The sequence below is a fragment of the Panicum virgatum genome, chromosome 8K, assembly GCF_016808335.1.
Source record: "Panicum virgatum strain AP13 chromosome 8K, P.virgatum_v5, whole genome shotgun sequence".
In the NCBI taxonomy this organism is placed as follows: domain Eukaryota; kingdom Viridiplantae; phylum Streptophyta; class Magnoliopsida; order Poales; family Poaceae; genus Panicum; species Panicum virgatum.
The window spans coordinates 23,795,381-23,808,943 of NC_053143.1; the positions used below are offsets into that span (position 1 = coordinate 23,795,381).

Here is a 13,563-nt window from a genome sequence, read left to right on the forward strand (position 1 = left end):
AGTCAGTCAAACAGCCGGTAGGCACTGGTCAACCCTGCATGCAGTTTGCCCCCCTCCTCTTCCGATTACACAACATACCCAATTCTGTCTATATGATGCGTGGGTCCAATGATGTTGGGACCCAGGAGTCAGTGATTGATCACTAGACATGGCCCTTTACATGCACTACCGAAGCGGCGCCAGCGGATTCTACCAATCCACCCCCACGTCTCACCCCTTCACCGCGCCTTTCTCCGCAATCTGTCCCATCAAATCCTGCTCGCCGCCACGCTTCCTCCATCGGCGACATGGTTCGCGCAACCTGCTCCCGCAGCTTCGCCCCCGACTCCACGACGGGTGTAGAGGCCAGCAGGCGCCAGGGTCGCCCTCTCATGCTCGCCTCACCTCCTGCAGTCGCCATTATTATTGCGCTGCCTGTAGTGGAGCACCACTCCACCCACCAGAGGCGCAACAGGCGAGGAAGGTTGGCAAGGACCAGCAACGCGCGCCCGAGGAGGAGGGCGACGACGAACCGGAGCCGCCGCCAGGCGGCAGAGGAACCGGCGGTGCCGCTCATCCCTAGACCCAAGGAGGACGAGTACGGCGATGTCGAAATCCTCGATGTGCCTCCTAACTTCGCGCCACACGACACCCATGCGCAGCCTCCACTTCTTCCGGTTAGAGTCGAATTGGGGTTTTTGTAGCATCTACTGTAGCTATGGATTTATGGTTTTTTCTGTTGAATCAGATTACCAGAAGTAGTTTAGAATTGGGGTTTTTTAGCATCAAGTGGAAATTATTAGCATTTGTATTACAATCTAGTTGAATGTGTGGATATAATCATTCACGTCCAATTATATCAGTACTGACTTATATAGCATCATATGGTTTTTTCTGTTGAATCAGATTACTAGAAGTAGTTTAGATCTATATATATTATGCAATTGTTTGTAGCAGTTTTAGCGAATTTAGTGTTGATGGTACTTAGCAGAGTGGATTTCTTTATTTTCATGTGGAAATTATTAGCATTTGTATTATAATCTAGTTGAATGTGTGGATATAAGCATTCATGTTCAATTATATTAGTACTGACTTATATAGCATCAAATGGATTCAAAATCTATTTTGATTTATTCGAGTTTAATTTAGCTCTCGCATTCATTTTCATGTTAAATTATTTGAATATTGACTATATGTAGCATGAATCCTATGTTTGAGATTCTAATACTGACTCTGATTTTGTTAATGAAGATTCCTGACCACGAACATGTCTTCCTGTTCAATGAAAAGATCACTGTCCATTGCTTATTTTCTCATGACAGCGATGAGGAGACTGGAGAAAGGCCAAAGCCGTCGAACAGGGAGGTGAGATATGGCACCCCTACCTTAAGATTCCTTCACTCCAATTATATCTATATGCTAACTTGCCCCTTTGTGAATTTACAGCTCAGGCGAGAGGCCGAGAGGCTTCGCGTCCTCCTCAAGCACAAATATTTTGGGTCGCCGCCATCCTCCCGCTCCTTTTGAAGCAAGATGGTGCATGGACTGTCCATAATTATGTTCTATACGTAGGAGATCTATGTAGTTTTAGAAATGTGCTTGTGACTGATGGACAACTATTGTATTGGCACTATTGTTGCACCTTATGAAATTTACGTTCCTTTTGTCGTTATAATATATATCTTTTAACTATTTGTTGCTGGTGAATGGTTGTGTTCTTGAGTGTCATAATTATATCAGTATTGCTGTCAATAGTTTTTGAGTGAAAATGGAATTATACCAGAGTGGACCAGTGTCTTTCTCCGTTTGTGAATTTCCATTGTGTCACTTACTGATGATGGGTGCCACATGTGAAAATGAGTCAGCAGAAGGCAACTTCTGGTATAATTTCCATTTGTGAAACTTGTTCTTGTTTTTTACATATCACCTGAGTTCGAAAAGAATTGCGGAATATAGACATGTTTTTTTAGTACGAATCAGCAAAGCAACAAACAAAAAGATAAAAACAGGACCTTGTTATCAAAACATCGAGTGGCACAATAGTTTGTGCAATACATTCTCGTTTTCGAGATATAGGTTCGAACCCTGTCTCCACCAAGTTTTTAAATTTATTTTAATTTAACAGCGCAGGGTTCTTGGCGTAATCCTCCTGTGCGCGTTCGTGTTTGTGACTAAAACACGGGTCCCACCTGTCGGCGCCAGTTATTCACCTGTTCTTTATCGGTTCTTGACGGCGCTTATTATATTTTGGATTGAATCCAACGCAAAAACTTTAAACAAGTATAGATTTCCCATACGTAAATCATGTGTTTTTTTTAACTTCGTAGAATTACATTATCCACCAGGTGCACTAGTTTTTATAGTAGAATATGAGTTTGATTTCTAACATTCTTTGACAAACATGATCTTTGCTCACTATAGTCTCCAATAGAAATGAAAATTGACAAGTACCTTTTGGGAGTATGGACATCTTATACCCCACTACTCATTCTAGTTGTCATTAACCTTGTCAAAGAAGAAAGACTTGGATACATGGTCAAGTATCCTACCACAACAGCACAAGAGCCATAAGGATGCACTCATCCTTCCTAACGCATTCACGGAAAATATGGACTCAACAATTGTTTTAAGTTGTATAAGGTTGGATTTGTTAAGGAGCAGGATGCAAACAACATAATTAATTTATAACTACACTTGTTCAAAATTAAAGTTGTGGCAAACATTTGAAATTGATAATAATGGCTTCTTTACGTGTTCTCAATATGGAAGCGTAATTTTGTTTGTCCTCGACAGGCGGGACCCACGCTAGTGTAATTACGTGTCCGCCCTATAAAAGCGCAATCTTCTTAAAGCCAGTACCGTGCGACCCTCTAAATCTAATTTTCCGTGGATCCAATATTTTCCCTCCATCTTCCTCCAATAATTTCATTTCAAGTCTAAAATTCCCACCCCTAATCCCGCGCATATTAGCCATCCGATCCCGTACATGGCCCGGCGGCGGTTCTTCTCCTTCTCCCCTGGCTTCTCACCTTCATCTGCAACCTGATCTTCATAGGGGTGCACTGTCTCGCATATCCACCCCGCCCGCACGCATGACGAACTGCAATCGCTCCATGGAGAAGGTCGCCGCGACACGCTACGAGGCATCGAGGCTGGTGCAACTCCCGACGGAGCTGACGATTGAGATCGTCTCCCACGTCGCTGCTTAGTTAGAGGATGCCATGGCAGATCTCGGCAATCTGCGCCTAACCTGCAAGGCAATGTGTGTGGTGTGCGGCGCCGCAAAGGTCGGCTGACGCCTAGCCCTGCGTCATGTCCTGCGGTGTCGATTCTACCTAGGACCGGAATATCGTGCAACGCTCATCACCGGACTGGCCACCATCAGCAACCCGGAGGCCTACTTCCGCAGCGGATGTGCCTCGTCTTCGGGAAGCAGCATGGCTCAATCATGCCGTGCCTCGACCCGCTTAGGCGCGCTGTGGAGGCGGCCACAAGGTAGCGATTTACGCCCTCGCCCTCTTGCTCTACAGGCCCAACAGCGGCGATGGCGACGATGACGAGGCCCGACGGCTCCTGCGCATGGTCGAGGGATCCGAACCAGGCGCGCCGGCGCTTCCTTGGAACAACAAGATTTGTACAAAATGCCGCTGCCGGATCATTTCGGCGCTATGGGACTTGGCGACGTCGGCGGTTGGTGTGCCGACGCCCATGCATCACCAGGACAAACATCAGTGTGCGGGAGGCGGCTGTGGCGAGCACGCAGGATGGTATGCTTGGTACTCGTGGTGCAGGTTCTGCAGCGAGGAGTGTCGGATCCGCAACGAGTGTGATTGGTTCTTCTACACAATCATGGAAACGTTGAATGAAAAAAAACTTTGCCAGGTAAAAATCCCCATGACTCTACCAAATGCAAAAGACCAACTTCCCAGTGTCGCAACTTCTCCTATCTTAAGCTACAGCTAAATAGACCAAATTTTATGTGTACTAGTGTGGTATGAGGCACAAAAAATTCTACTATTTTTGTTGATGATAGAATCATATGAAGTTTCATTTGTTTAGTTTTTTCCATTGTGTTAAACGAGTGCTGTTTGGTGAATACTTAAATTTGAAGTGCTTTTTTTAGACTCTAATCTGAATTCTCCACTTCCATCTTCGTCTCTGTATATTCCAATCTAGTTAATGTGGTGGTTCCCACAAGTCGACGCCGTTGCTACTATTCTCGCGCTCAGAAACCGAGGAGACACGGCGGAACCATCAAGAAGACGCCCTTCCCCTTCCCCTTTCCCTTCCATCAAATTGGGGTTTTCTCATCTGTTCCTCGCATCCAATCGAGCATCCCCTCCTCACAGCCTCCCAGCGCGCACCCTCTACATCCCTCGTCTTCCTCACATCTGACGGAGAATCTCCCAACTGAGATTGCAGTTGAGATCGCCGCCCGCCTCACAGAGTCTTCAGACTTCGCGGTGGCCGAGGTCGGCTCCCTGAGGGTGACCTGCAAGAAAATGCGGCAGGTTTGCCACATGCCGGAGGTCGGGCGGCACCCTGTAGTGCATCTCCTGCTGCCGATTGGGTCGTGGGATCTGTACTACAACAACGGCTTCTGCCAGAGCCTCATCATCAATCTGTCCATGGTCGGCAACCCGGTGGCGTGCTTCTTCGCGGGGATGCGCATGGTCTTGGGGAGGCACGCAGCGATCTCTGGCCTAGCCTCGACATGCTCGAGTGCGCCGCCAAGGCCGGGCATCAAGTCGCCATATATGTCCTCGCCGTGTACAAGTACAGGCCCAACAGCGGCGCCGAAGAAGATGCCAGTGCCATGGAGCTGTTCAGGAAGATTGAGGGCGACGACGCAGGGGCGGGAGCACCAGTGACATGGGCGAAAACGGCTTGTGCGCGGTTACGCCAGTAGGCCCTGCTGGTGTCGGCGAACGTGATGCCCCTAACTCCTCATAGGGTTCCCGTGCAGAAGCCGGTGTCTCGCGTTCACAATGACCATCGGTGCGCCAGCCGGCCCATGTGTGGTTCGGACGCCGCCTGGGAAGGACGCCAACTCTTTTGCAGCGAGGAGTGTAGGATTAGATCTAAGAGCGTAGCTTACTTCAATTCAGTGTGGCCTTGATTATTGTAGCTAAGGTAGCAATGCAGGTTGGTTATCTGTGTGTGGTGATATATTTTGCTGAAGATCTTGCAGACTAGATGCACCAGAAAAGGCATTTAGGAATTTAGTTAACATGTTTGCTTTATAAAGTAGCAAATGGCATTGCGGACAACACTTTAGTTGGACTGGTACAATCTTAGTTTATGCAACTTTGTGATTGGTTATATATTTTGCTGAATATCTTGTAGACTAGATGCACCAGAAAGACATTCAGGATTATATTTCAGTTAACATGTTTGCTTTCTTTCTTAACTGCTACTCATTAGGAATTCAGTTCACATCAGGAATTCAATTGTTCTCACAGTTCAGTTGACTACTTTCTTTCTTTCAGTTAACAGGATTTCAGTTAATATCAAGAATTCAGTGAGGAGAGGGATGACGAAGACAAGAGGTTCTTAGATCCTATCAGGTGATGGTCCTTCACTTGAAGCGGTTCGGCGTGCTCTCGGGCAGAACTTCAAGAAGTTCAGCAAATAAACTCGAAGCATGTCTCTGAAGTTGTGTCTTTGGTCAATGTGTCTCTGAACTTGCGTCGATGTGGATCATGTTTGTGATCCTTAATTACTGTGGTGTCCTCGTGGGTCGGGAAGCCTGTGCAAACTCGGTCCTCATATATCGTATGCACTGGTTGCCTATCCTTAGTTGGTTACTTAATTTGTATGATGCATGTTACTCTGGTACTAAATTTTTGTGATGCATGTTATTCTGGTACTGTCTATCTGTATGATCTTGTGTGATCTAGAAGAATGTTATTTTGGATGATCTTGTTATTCAGGATGATCTTGTTATTCTGGATGATCTTGTGTGATCTGGATTTAGTTAAATAGTTAACTAGTTAACTAGTTTAATTTATATAGAAACATTATTAATAAAACACAATTAAGTTCAATCAATCGTCTTTACAAATATAAATTAAACTGAGTGGGACCCGCATGTCAGCAGGACACATGAAAACACACTCCTCAAATACGCCAAGCGTTACGAAAATTTTATAGCTAGCGATTTGGAAAGTAGCGCCAGTTTTTCCATCCGAAATTTTTAAGAAAGCGCCAAACTACCGCGCTACCATCACTGGGCCCACGTTGTTGCGAAACACCACATTATTTAACTACTACTCGTGCGTCTTTCCCTCCCTAATCCCCTCGCAAAACCAATCTAGATCGGTCAGTTAGGGATAGTCGACCACAGGTGCCGCCAAGTTGGTTCTCGCCTTCCACCACGCAGGCGAAGGGGATACCGACGTCCAGCAAGGCGGCAAGGGGGACCCCTTCCTCGTCGGAAACGCTGCACACACCTGTGTCGGCGTCGGCGATGCTACCTCCAATGTTCACACCAACCTCTGGTACGGCGGCTGATGGAGCTCTCATCTCCAGCAGGCCTAGGGAGACGTCTTCGCTCTTTGGGTCAACTTCGTCCCAAAGAGCATCACAATGTTCGGCCGACGAAGATGCATGCGACGACGGCTAAGATCCAGAATATTTGCTACCTTCGTCTCAGGACGAGATCGAGACCAGGTACGTTGTTTCCCCTTTCAATCATACCCTGCTACTGCCACCCTAGATTTCATGCATTTGTGCAGGCACTGCTACCGTAGATTTCATGCATTTGTGCACGCGATTTACTGCAAATTACTGCAGATAATTGAAATGCCATCGATGAATACGCAGAACAGATGATAGATGGATCATGCATGTCGTTTGCAAGGGGAGTGGGGAGGGAGAAGAACGTGTTAAGACCTATAGAGCTTACTTGGGTCAAATCACGATTGGTAACTTAACATCAATGAAATCAAAATTGGGGTATCGGTCCAGGGACTACATGTACTACAAGAGGAGAAGTGCTGAAGCTCCTGCGAAAGCAACACTTAATGAGATCGAGTTCGATTTTGATGTAGATACAATGATAAAGAGTAACGAGGAAGAGAGGGAGGTCAGAATAGTTTTGTCAAAGAATCCAATAGCAGACCCGTCTGTGGCCATAACACCAATAAAATCCAATAGAGTTTCCTCAGATCATGATGAAGAAGAAGAAGTGCAAGAATCTGAATTAGATGCATACAAATATTGGCTAGCTTATATGCATACAAGGAACCAAGCCATGGGTGAGTTATGGTAAAGCCCTATATATATATATAGCCCAGTTTCTGTAGCGGGCCACAGAATAAGTAATTTTGTGGCCAGGTATATATATATATCGGGCTGGTCTATTTAGCACCCCATGTGTTAAATAGTTATTTAACATCTATGGCGGAGCACCGCCCAGCGGAAGAAAATTACGGTGCATGGTTGAGAGGGGAGTAAAATATAGTGTTTCGTTTGCTTTTAATGTGGTTAGCTGGGGTCTAGTCATAATGTCCTGTTTTGACGTGCGCCTAGGATATTTAATACAGCTTGAATGTCCTGCATGTTATTTTTGCATTGGTTGACCGGTAAGAAAGAGGCGTCATCAGCGCGGCATAGCAAGTTGCTTTTGCTGGAAATGTCTGATGGAGTATAAATTGTAATCTATGAAAGTAAAAAGCGAGCTTACAGTTACGTGGGTTGTGACATCAAAAAAAGATTGTGTTCCATACATTTGTGTAATCTGGGCTGCCCTTATCCGTGTCTGGCTCAACTATAAAATAGTTTGTGTGGGAGTAAAAAGTGGTTTTTCCGAAGATTCTAAACGCAGTAGTAGATGAATGATATTGGGTGCTCCTGGCAAGGCGTTATGGATGAAGCGTCGACAAGATTCAGCGCGCACGGCGGCTGCTCCACCTGAGCTCCGGCGATTCAAAATTACTCTGTTGCGTTTGCAGGGAGTAAAAAAACACTTTGCCGGTTGCATAAAGGATCTCATTAAATGCCCTGTTGGCCAATCAGCTCCAATTTGCTCTTTTTAATTCCAGGGCGTGGTGTGGGGTGCCTTGAATGCCTCCCGTGAATATGATTCTGGCCCAATTAACGGTGGTTGCAATTGCTGGAATTAAAATCCCCACGAATCCAATTGCGTTTACAATCCGAACATGTGTTACGTATATATGAATTTCACGAGTTCATATCTATCCAGTCATCTACGTTTTACAGTCTGGACAGATTTTGATGCCTCCGCAGCCGTAAAAATCTATAATGCAGTGGCTGTAAAAATTGTCTCTTTCACATATTTTTGCATTGTGGTTGTTTATTTCAACCAACTTTGAATGGAAGGCAGGTGGATCTCTTCAGCATGCGGTGCATAGGGAAAGCATGGAAGTTTTTTTTGTTGCGATTAACTTCAAAATTTTAAAGAGAGAGATTCTAGGGTGGTTGTTACTTTCATGAAAGACAACTCACGCGAGAAAGATTTCAGGGAGGAATTTATGGGTGCATTAGTTGAGTTGCTATCCATTTTGGTGGATTCTTATGCATTGATATCTGAAATTTATTTGCATCTGATCGATTCAAATTTTTACACTTTCATAGTGGGATACGCCCGAGCGTAATTACCATACAAACAAGGAGTAATTATGCATAACACAAAGTAATTTGACTCAATATATTTTATAGACTACACAGCAAGGAGCAATTAGTCATAGAAACTTGAAATACTTAGTCGTAGATGTTTGTGAATGTCAATAGAATTATGAAAAATTATTTGTTGTTATACAAGGTTACTCCTCAAGTCTCTAAAATTTTATTCCTTGTGTATTTGGCCAATTATTCCTTGGAAGCATTTTCTTTATTCTTTGTGAGTAATATTCAATTCTCACCAATCCCCAATAAGTAATTTTTTGGGGTAAGTAATATTCATTTCTTTATTATAAATTTATTTTTTGCAAATCTACAATGATTTTAAGTAATTTTTAAAACTTAGAGTACTATTTTAATAAGGACTTGACCGTAATAATCTTTTTAAACTTCAAAATTACTGATTACACCACCAAACAAGAAGTAATATTTTGCCATACTAGATATCGTATTTTCCCATTTTATATGAGTACAGTTTGGAGTAATATTTCACAGTGCACACAAAGGAGTAAACATAGTGCACGAATGTGGTAAACATAGTGCACACAAAGGAGTAAATTTTATTGGCAAGTTGAGTAATTATCATTTGAAATATTACTTCTTGATCATTTGGAAATTCTATTTGTCGTGTTCAAAATAACCATAATAAGATGGAGTAAAAATGTGTGTATAAGGAGTAAATATCTTAGAACCGTAGATAGAAGACTTAGAAGCATAACATGGAATAATAATTGATTGTTCGGAATATTAATAAGTGATAAAAAAAATCAAAGAACACAATATGGCATAATCTGAATCTGCGCACAAGTACACTACTGCATAAGTCTTGAATCCTCTACGAAAGCCAAATCATGTTCTTCGTACTTAATTGATCTTAGCATGAATAAAAACTAATATGGCAAGCAGTGATGTTAAAAATAAAAGAACAAAGCCTATCTAATTGCTTCCAGTCGTAGATGCACCCTCCGGGATCTTACTAGAACCGAAAGCACCTCTTCTTTTTGCAGCTCCATCTTCCAATGGGAACCCAATGATTTTGTCATTGTTGAGGCACAATCGGAAGACTCCACCACCGGGAAGCCCCTCTCTATCACCGATTCCCATCTTCAACTGGGAACTTGATCACTGTACTCTGCGCTCAGCACATGCTGCTAGGGGCATAGGGCCGAGAGCATGATAGCTAAAGGCCGGCCATCACCATGCTGGTGGGGTAGTAATTATCGCATCGCGATTTTACTTGCCGGAGCATGTCCAGCGCCGCCGGGGTGTTGAATACTATTCAACACCCTGTGTGTAAAATAGACAATAGGTATGTATATATATTTTGTGCCTATGAATTTAACAATATTTGTATCTTGCTGAGATAAGGAATTGGAGGCCGTGAGTTGCACGGATTTGTAGATGCAAAGAAATATTTACGATAATGTTGTAAAGAGTGGTAAGCATTAACATCATCACTTTATTACCACAATGGCTTTATCTCTATACCAATTAAAAGTATTTCACACAAAGGCGTGCTGAGGTTAACAAAAAAGGGTTCCTAATCCAATATTACCACAATTACGGCAATGCCTTCAGACATGTACCAGATCTTTGTACAGTGGGTTATCACAATGGAAGAAAAAAGAGAGTAGGACATAACAAATTCACAAAATGAGGTTTAGCATGGCATCCTAATCTGAGTTTTTTTTTCTCATAGAACACGCTGTCGAAACCAAACAAAACAAAACAACTACAAATAAGATAGTAGCTGGGTCTTTGTATTTATGTTGACACCAAACATCAGGATGAAAGACCACCAAAGCCATTGTACTTCATTGATGTGTTAAGAACAAATCGGATGACGTAAACTGAGGCATGTTTCGCTGCATGTGTTTAGTCATCTTTCTCATTTTAGTTGGGCTTCTCAGATGGCCGTGCAAACAGCATCACCGGTGCAGCCTCATCATGTCTGGAGCATTTCTTCTACTAGTCTTCTGGACCTGATGCCAATTGTGCTGTGGCATCAGAATCTCCAGATTACTGGAAGCTGGTCATCAAATTGAAGTCAATGCAGACGCCTATTTGCTGTTCCCAAATGAATCTGAGCAGACCTGGCCTACTATTTGCCCAGATGTCCTTATCACCTGAAATCATCATAATGAGAATGGTAGTAAACAATTGGAATTATCCCTGAGCCAAAAACAGGACGTATAAACAAATTATGCATTGACATACTCACCATACTCCTATCTCTCGTAACTATTTCCTTTAGAATATCTCTCGTAACTATTTCCTTTAGAATTATATGTAACAAAAATTTAAGTATAGGCAAGTAGAGTATATGAGAAATTAGAGCATAATGCCACGTCGAAATGTTAAATTATATGTAACAGGAAAGCAAGGTTCATGAAAATATATTGGTGGTCACCCATACAGCTCAGTGAAATGTTAAATTTACTAAATGGGAAGCAAAGAATGGAAGAGAGTAGAGAAGCAAATTTACAATGTATACCATGACCATGGTAGAACAATGTTCAGAGAAAGAGAGGCCTAACTTGCAAAAATAATATGGTGACCAATGCTCATTTTGTACTTCGGCTACATGAATCTAAAACTGAGAAGTGTAATAGCAGTAAATTATCTGGTGAATTTACCGATGTGAAGAGACAATGAAGGCCTAGTAAAATTACGAGAACTATATATTTACAATGGTGTCTTGTACCTGAAATTGGTAGAATCAAAACAAAGCTGCGTACCCGAGAGCAACGGAAAAGAACCAAAACACATATGTGGAGCACACCGGACCTCTCACGGCCTCCACCTTGCTCAGTGACGGCCATCTACAAGACTAGAACGGCCCTGTCATCACGATAGAGCACCAGCTATCTCCAAATCTAACAAAAAGAGTAAAATAGATAAAAAAAAGCATCAAAATTTGGGCATGAAGAGAACAAAAGTGCCGCTGCTGCTGCCACAGGCGCATATCGTCGAACGCTTTACCTGCAGGGGGACAACCGGATGGGCGGATGAACAATTTGTGATTTTGCGAAGAGCCCTTACCAGAGCAGCTTGACAACTGATCTCCCGTGCGCAGACCAGTTTGGGGTGTCTCTGCTGCCAGGAAATGATGCATCGCCGGCCAGTCGCAGGGCCGCTCCAGATGAGGTCGCCGATTTGGGGGATGCTAGTATGCTACCGTCGGGACAGGAAAATGGCCTCCGCTGCGTCGCCGCAGACTGTCCGGAGCCGTCGATGGGCCGTCGTGGCACCCGCCCATGGAAACCATGATGAAGGCAGGAGGGTTGAGAAGGGGTAGTAGAGATCGCCGAGCAACCATGCTGCGCCGCCGGTTGTCACTCGTCAGAAGGGGAAAGAGAGGAATTAGAAAGAGGAGAAATTTTAGGATGCCTTGATTAAGAGCAACCATGCTGGGTCAGAGCCGAGCCGGCTCAGCTCGTAGCCGTGCTGGGATCGGCTGGTTGCCGCGCAGGATGCCCGCGCCGGAGCGGGTGTTCAATCGCAACTAGGAAGGATTGGACCCGGCCACAAAATTACTTATTTGGCCGGCTATAGAAAATGGGCTATATATATATTGTAATTCACTCATGACTGATATTATGGTTCCTTTTTCATAGTTTCAAGACATATACAGGGAGGACACAATCAAGACATACCAAGAATGGTTGGGGGGTTGAAGGAAAACTTGATGACATCAGTAATATCCCTCTCCTAATTGTCAAACAAATTACCATTCTTTGTCAGATTTCAAATTATGCTAGCTCATCATGTGACAAAAGTGTCTGCAGATGTGTATTTGAATCCTACCATTCATATACAATTCAGTCAAGACAGCAACCCAACACCTCCAGTGCAGCCACCATCTCATGCTCGGCGTTGGACACAGGGGCAAGGAAATGGTAACTTATGTTTATTAGGAATTAATTGTGTATGCATATTATGTCATTTAGTGTCTATTACTACATTTTGTTCCTATGGAATAGGCTCAAAAAATGGGAAGAAAAGGGAACGTGATCCCCTAAAAGGCTTGAAGGCAATCTCCAAGAGAATCAAGGCGGGCAATCAAAAGATGAAAGTTGACTTCTCCAAACTTGGAGGACCGGTAGGTGATAACTACCGCTCATTCATTGATGAAATAGTAATGTTTACAAGGAAAAGGGCGCCACTTATTGGAGTGAAAACGTGGAAACATGTCCATGAAAATGTAAAAGAGTCAATAGCATCTGATATATTGGTAATCAAAATCTTTGCTTCTGTATACATTTCAATTTTAAACTAACGTAACAACTCAAATAGTATTTGCATGTTCTTGTAATTATATAACAGGCTAGGTGGGACATTGAGGATAATAATCATTCAAGGAGAATCATATGGGACATTGCTAAGGATGGCGTTCAACTTCCAGTGCTATGGCCAAGGCATACAACAGCTACCACCAGAGAATACTACATAAGCCTAAAAAATTAGATATTGTTGAATGACACTATCTATTGAAGTATTTTAGGACTGCAAAATTCCAGGTTTGTTCCACATTGTTACTATTACTGAATAATACCAATTTCATACAAATGGCTATGTCGGAGTCATTAAGATTATTGTTGAAATCTTGAGATTCTATAGGCAAAGAGCATACAAAATTCTGGGATTCGAGCCCAACAAAGGACCAGACATTTGTCAGACTCTAAGCCTTATGCTCAGCGCAGCTATGTGAAGGTAATAACTGGAGAAACACATCTACAAGCTTTCTTGCAGGATGAATTACTAATCTATTATGTTCTTGGCATATCAGAGAGACCCAGAAACTGGTGATGAGCCCAATGATATGGAACTTTGGTTTATAACTCACACAAAACATGGGCACTGGAAAGACCAAGAATCTAGGGATGTCTACGTGAGTTCTCAATGAATTTGTACATACATTACTATATATAGTCCATGCAA

At 43.2% G+C, this 13,563-nt stretch overlaps 1 long non-coding RNA gene across 2 annotated transcripts; it reads right to left on the reverse strand.

Annotated features, from left to right (window-relative positions):
• Positions 1–10,140: 10,140 nt before the first annotated feature.
• Positions 10,141–12,086, reverse strand: LOC120644254. Of its 2 annotated transcripts, none has more exons than XR_005663544.1 (2): positions 11,327–12,086; positions 10,141–10,748 (listed from the first exon to the last, which is right to left on the reverse strand). It is a non-coding gene; the product is annotated as an uncharacterized LOC120644254 (long non-coding RNA). The 2 variants fall into 2 exon arrangements; XR_005663543.1 differs by having other exon boundaries at positions 11,361–12,084.
• Between the last annotated feature and the right edge of the window lie 1,477 nt (positions 12,087–13,563).